At 37.8% G+C, this 6,568-nt stretch overlaps 1 pseudogene; it reads right to left on the bottom strand.

The window, feature by feature from the left end:
- Nucleotides 1-4,584: 4,584 nt before the first annotated feature.
- Nucleotides 4,585-6,151, bottom strand: LOC150055708 (dnaJ homolog subfamily A member 1 pseudogene; annotated as a pseudogene).
- Nucleotides 6,152-6,568: the final 417 nt, after the last annotated feature.

Below are 6,568 nucleotides of genomic sequence, written 5' to 3'. Positions count from 1 at the left end.
ATGTCATTCTCTTTGTTAAAAGTTTTAATCTCTTCTACTTCTCAAGCCCTCCATCTTCCACAGATCCGTTTGTCTATGAACTTTAAAATCAAAGAATAATGTTTTAAATATCACTTTAAGTACTGTTAAGAAATTTCATTGAAAGACTTATACTTAGAAAAATGACTAAAATATCATTATGGCTTGCTAATTTTCAATTTTATGAATCATCATGTATACATATATAGACCTAAATTCATATTTAAATTCACGAGTATATGTTATTAAAACCATTTTCAAGATTTACAAAACTACAATGAGCTTAATACAAGTTTTGTAGATGTAATTACTTCATACTAAGTCCTTCTCCTAATTTTTAATTTAGAAATTCTTTTGATGACTTATTGTTTTTGGATAAAGCCAAGGATGACCATTCAGTCACTTTTCCCCTATCATACCCTCATAATCTCTGGAATTCCGGGCATGTCCTGCAATGCTCTCCTGGCCATTTATTCGTAATAGAGTGCTAGGTAAAACTTTTCCCTTCTCAGTTGCTGTACATATAATTCTGAAATAGTCACTGAATCGTGCAAAAAGCATAAATATTTTACATATTTTAAATAAATGTCTAAATCATTATAGGTCCTGTTCTAAGCATCTATTTGTCTAAAATATTTGTGCAAAATATTATTATTATAATTAAATTGATGTAAATATATTTTAATGAGTTTCTGACACTGTAGCAGGATGTCTTTGTACATGGAATAAATATGTATGGCTTTGCTGTTCAAAATGCTAATACAGCACATTAGATGTAACACTGTCATTTAAAAATCATGAGAAATTTTTCAACATATTTCTTTGGATAGATTAGTGTTTTGCTCATAAACTAAAGGTTGATATTCATGTTCAAGTTTTCACTATAATTATGGCATTCTAAAAGCCATTTTTTCTGCCTTTTTCAGCTGTCATATTGGCAGCTGTCATATCATTACCAGTCCAAACAGATTTCATGGCATTGACTCATGGAGTTCATGATTCCCTTCCACAGAGTGTATGTACTTCTACTTGGCTTAAAGGCATCCTCTACTCTGAATGATGCATGTAGAAAAAGGCCTGAAATATTCTCCTAAACCAACTGATATACAATCTAGAACTTGGCAGTCAAATGTGGTCTATTGTATATTTTTGCAAATATAGCTACATCTATTCAGTTGTATACTGCCAGTGAATGCTTTTCTACTTTTGTGATAATATGACTTTTTTGCAAGAGAATTTATATCTTTAAAAAGTTGAAATATTTACTACTTTAGGCATCACAAGAAAAGCTGGCCTAACGATAACATAAGCATGATATAATAGGTTTGGAACATACACCAAATGAGGCCAGATAGCAATGGCTCATACCTATAATCCAAACTACTCAGGAGGCTGAAATCTGAGGATATTTTAGACACCAGAAGCTAGGAATCTCTCTCTCTCTCTCTCTCTCTCTCTCTCTCTCTCTCTCTCTCTCTCTCTCTCTCTCTCTCTCTCTCTCTCTCTCTCTCTCCATCCGCCTCTCCTTCTCTCTCCATCTCTGTCCCTCTCCAACTCCTCTGTCTCTTTCTCTGTCTCTCTTTGTCTCTGTCTCTGTCTCTCTCTGTGTCTGTCTCTCTGTCTCTTTATCTCTCTCTGTCTCTTTATCTCTCTCTGTCTCTCTCTCTGTCTCTCTCTCTCTCTCTCTCTCTCTCTCTCTCTCTCTCTCTCTCTCTCTCTCTCTCTCTCTCTCTCTCTCTCTCTCTCTCTCTCTCTTTCTCCCCTCCCTCTCTCCCCTCTCCCATGTACTGGGGCTTGAACTCAGGACCTGGCATTGCCCTTGAGCTTTCTGAAGGTTAGTGCTCACGCACTTGACGCACAGTACCATTTCCAGATTTTTCTGTGTATGTGATACCAAGGAATTTCCAGAACCCAGGGCTTCGTGCATGCTACGCCACCATTATACCTCTAGGCCAAACTCTCAGTGCAGGAGTCTCTTACCTCAAACTATGACAATACCAAACGTGGAGCTGTGACTCGAGCAGTAGAGCACTAGCCTTGAGCAAGAAAACTCAAAGACAGTGCTTAAGCCCTGTGTTCAAACTGCCGGCATGAGCGAGCATACACACACACACACACACACACACACGCACACACACACAGACTTATACCAATTGAAAACTTCAGTGTATGCTCATATAAAAGTAATAAAAATTAACCTTATATAATGTTTACCATGTGCTTCTATACTCTGAATCATTTTTTCATATATTTTTATTGTAATTAATAGAAGGGTTATATTATATTCACCAGATAAAGGGTGCATTACTTCACAAACATTGATATCCTTTCTCATGTCTTGTTCCCCATTTCCCTCCCCCCACCATTTAAAAGAGGATAGGGAAGGAGGAAAAACTCTGAATCATTTTTGTACATTAAAAAGGTCCCCAGAATTTAATGAAGCAAATTAAGAGGCAGAATGGGAAGTCAGAACCTCAAAACCTTTGACACCAGTGTCACCAAAGTCTACTAGCACTCAACACTGCCCTTTCAGGGCTAATTCTTATCTGTCCAGGATGTTCAGCCAGCTCTGTGAAAATTTGTTAGAGATTGTCAGTGAGCACTAGTCCTGTAACAGTTCCCACAGTAACATGTCAACATCTTGTCACATTCCAACCAACGGAGAGCAATACAAATAAAAATAAAATAAAACATATTTGTTTCCAACAAGACTATTTCTAAAGTTAGAAATCAAGAAAAACATCTCAAAATTCAAATATCTGAACTTTAAACTTCATGAAAAAAGAGGGGAAGAAATGATTCTGAGTATGTGGAATATGAAAGGAATTTTTCCACACACCACTTAAGCCCTGACCTATTAAATACCATTGCTATGTTATTTTCAGTCTTAAGACTTTATAGAAAGTGATTACTTAAGGATAAGGGGAAGCACAGAACTGATGGGACAACGTGTGAATCAGTGCAGCAGTGGTGCTCACTAAACACTATGTTGAGAATGAACTAGACCACTAGTATATGGGAGGGTAGGGAAAACCAGGGGACAGAGTGAGAGAAAGGGTGACATTGTTCAAAAAGGAGTACACTCTTCATTTGACTTATGTAACCATAACTCCTCTGTACATTATGTTTACAATAAATAAAAAATAAGCATAACTGTCTGGTGCTGGTAGCTTATGCCTATAATCCTAGCCACACAAGAGGCTGAGACCTGCAAATCATGGTTCAAAGCCAGCCAGGGCACCGTGAGATTATCTCCAATTAACCACACACAAAAAAACAGACATTTAGCTGTGCTGAAGTGATAGAGTGTTAGCACTAAGTGCAAAAGCACAAGTACAGTATCCATGCCCTGTGTCTGAGCTCCAGGCACTCACGCTCACACACACACACACACACACACACACACACACAGAGAGTTAATGCCTAAACCAATCACTAAATATTGAATTCTGACTCATCAGCATTTACCACTGTTAACCACATATACATTTTATCAATACATAGCATAACTTACAAACCAGACATGATTAAGATGCAAATCATTCTGAGATTACCTGCTCATATCAATTTGCCTCCTGACAGTCTCATAAAACAGCCATCTATCCCAGTACTTTCTCAAGAATATTTTCTATAATATTATAAGAGCAGTCTTGTCTACTCTGCACACTATTTCTTTCCAATGAGAAGAGATCCAGAACGACAAGCATCTTGCTCACACTTTCTGAGACTCCAAACATCCCTACTGATGACTGTTATCAACTCTATCTTTATTTAATGTAACTATCTGAATGTTTGGTGATTTAAAAAGACAATGATACCTGAAATTAGAAGGCCTAGTACCACATCCCCATTCTTCACAGTGCAGTGTGGCCTCACACAGCAAGTAGTGCTTCTCTTCTCCTTACTACATTCATTTTCTCCATTAGGAACAGAGCATAGTATTAACCCCTTTGTAAGATCTGAGAAGATAAGTGCTACTCATGGTATAAAAATGGCTATGTATGAAAAAACCTTATGATTATTAGGAATTAATAGGTGTCTTTTTTCATTCTTTAGCTAAATTATCAAATAACCATCTCTTACTAAAGCATTATGATGGGTACATTCTTATTGAATATTTCATTCTTTCTCAGTGAATATTTTTTAAAACTTCCACAATAACACAATTAAAATAGAGTCTCTTTAAGGACAAAGTGAAATAAGATTTAGAGCACTGAAAAAGAAAGTTACACACATAGCTACTCCATGCTTAGGAGAAGATACGTCCTAATGAAAGAGATAATCTAAGTTCATAAGACTTAATTTTTTACATATGTTTCAAATGAGACTAAATCTCTTATATGCACTTTCACATTCATATTCATATATGCATAGTCTATGTCATGTTTAAAGCCATATCATATTGCAAATAATTTTTGAGCTTTTATATTTATGCTTATTCTTCATTAACTTTAAAACTACTAAAGTTGAATAGTACAACAACAACAATAAACAATAGCAAGTAGTGAGCTTGTGGTAACAGTCCTTCACTTATTCACTGCTGCATTTAAAATGCCAGTAGTGGTGCTATGCACTGGCCCCATTATGAGATCTGACACTGAACAGCACTCTAGGGTGATTTTCATCATTCTCATAAGCTTCTCCATTATAATGGTGCCACTTGTCCTGGTTTTGATCAAAGTCCACCAGTGTTGCTGATCCATTTCATCAGTCTCTTCCACTTCCTCTCAGAAACGAGTTTTTCCAAAGTGAGTCTAGGAGAGAGGAAGCCATTTTCGGGAAACTTTATAAACTCAATGATCATGCACTCCTTAACATAGGGTAAGTTGGCATGTCTTCAATTAGCACACACTTGATATTTCCATGTTTAACAACCTCAATCGGATAAGAAATGATGGCTGGTTCTGTTGTGAAGAGTGGAGATTGGCTTTTGGAAGCCACACAATGCTTCCACCAGTTGTATGTATATAGATATGAAAAGGTCTTCTACTTGTCATATAAAAACAGCATGATCCTTTTGATCTAATGCAATGATATTTCTGGGCTCTAATGCTGGTTTTTGGTCTCCTTCACAGTCGAATGTTCTGGCCATCTTGCATGCCTTTGTCTATGCGAACTTCCCGAATCTTCTGCTCTCACACTAGCTTCCTTGCATTGCAGCTTTTATCTTTAGGACTGATCCTTTTTCTATGGCCCAGGCACTCCATGCACACAGACTGAATTTGCGGAACCATTCCAGGTCCTATTGGATGAAGTCTTTTGTGTGTGTGTGGCTTGAACTCGACCTGGATGTTGTCCCTGAGCTCTTTAGCTCAAGGCTACCACCCTACCCTTGAGCCAAGCTCCACTTCCTTCTTCTAGACGTTAATTGGAGATAAGAGTCTCAGGTCATTTTGTGCCAGGGCTGGCTTTGAACCTTGATCCTCACATCTCAGCCTCCAGAATAGCTAGGATTACAGATGTGAGCCACCAAGCCAGGCCCTATCTGATGAATTCTTATTTGCATCCCAGTACCTCGGCAGTTGAGACAGCACTCCATTGCCTTCTTTTCTTTTATGTCTTTTTTTTTTTGTACCACCACGGCCTTCACATTTGTCACAAATTCTTTTTCAGAGCTAGTTTCCTTATTACATCCTGATATAAATGTTCTAAAGTAACTGAGAGCTGATGCACAAAATTTTTACCTCGCCTTTTTTTCTGCATCCTCCCCCCTCCTCCAAAAAATACATGCCAATGATTTCCATGGGAGAGCCAAAACCACCACCTGCTCCACCCTCCTTAACTGCCTATTGTATTCATTTGTCATCTATTTCTCTTTTCTTGGCATCAGAGAGAACCTCATAAGCTTGGGAAATCTGTTTAAACTTTTCTCCCTCATTTGGATTCTTACCAGGGTGGCACTTCAAGGCCAGTTTCTTGTAAGGCTTTTTCAATCCTTTATGGGTGTCAATGGGTTTGACTACCAAAACATCATAGTAAATAGTTTCTTTCATCATTTTATAGCCGATGAGGTGACTGGGGCTGGTGAGGAAGCAGGAAGGAGCTAGTACCTATGCTTATCTAGGGCAGCTGCTGCTCCTTCAAACTCTCTCCAAGCATTCTGGAAAATTCTGCTGCAAATATTTTTATTCATGGTTATTTTAGGAAAAGAAATACAAGAGTGGAAAGCAGAATTTGGTATTATTTTTTAAGTCTGATAAACAAACCAAAGTTAAAAGCAAAAGTCTATTTCATTTTAAGAGAATGCTCTTTTTATATTCAAGTCTAAAATATTCCGGAATTTACAAATAATGGCCAGCAAAAGTCATGATTCAGGGGCAGGGAGATTGGTCTAGTGGTAGGATGCTTGCCTGACAGGCATGAAGACCTGGTTTCCATTCCTCCGTACAACATATATAGAAAAACCTGGAAGTGGTGCTGTGGCTCCAGTGGTAGAGCTCTACCCTTGAGAAAAACCCAAGGACAGCGCTCAGGCCCTGACTTCAAGTCCCAGGACTGGCAAAAAAAAAAAAAAAAAAAAAAAAAGTCATGCTCAGTGTTGTCTTCCAGT

This window comes from Megascapheus bottae, chromosome 13 (genome assembly GCF_031878675.1).
Source record: "Megascapheus bottae isolate mThoBot1 chromosome 13, mThoBot2.hap1, whole genome shotgun sequence".
Lineage (NCBI taxonomy): Eukaryota > Metazoa > Chordata > Mammalia > Rodentia > Geomyidae > Megascapheus > Megascapheus bottae.
The sequence above is the reverse complement of the archived record's forward strand: the minus strand, read 5'-3'. Positions and strand labels throughout refer to the sequence as shown.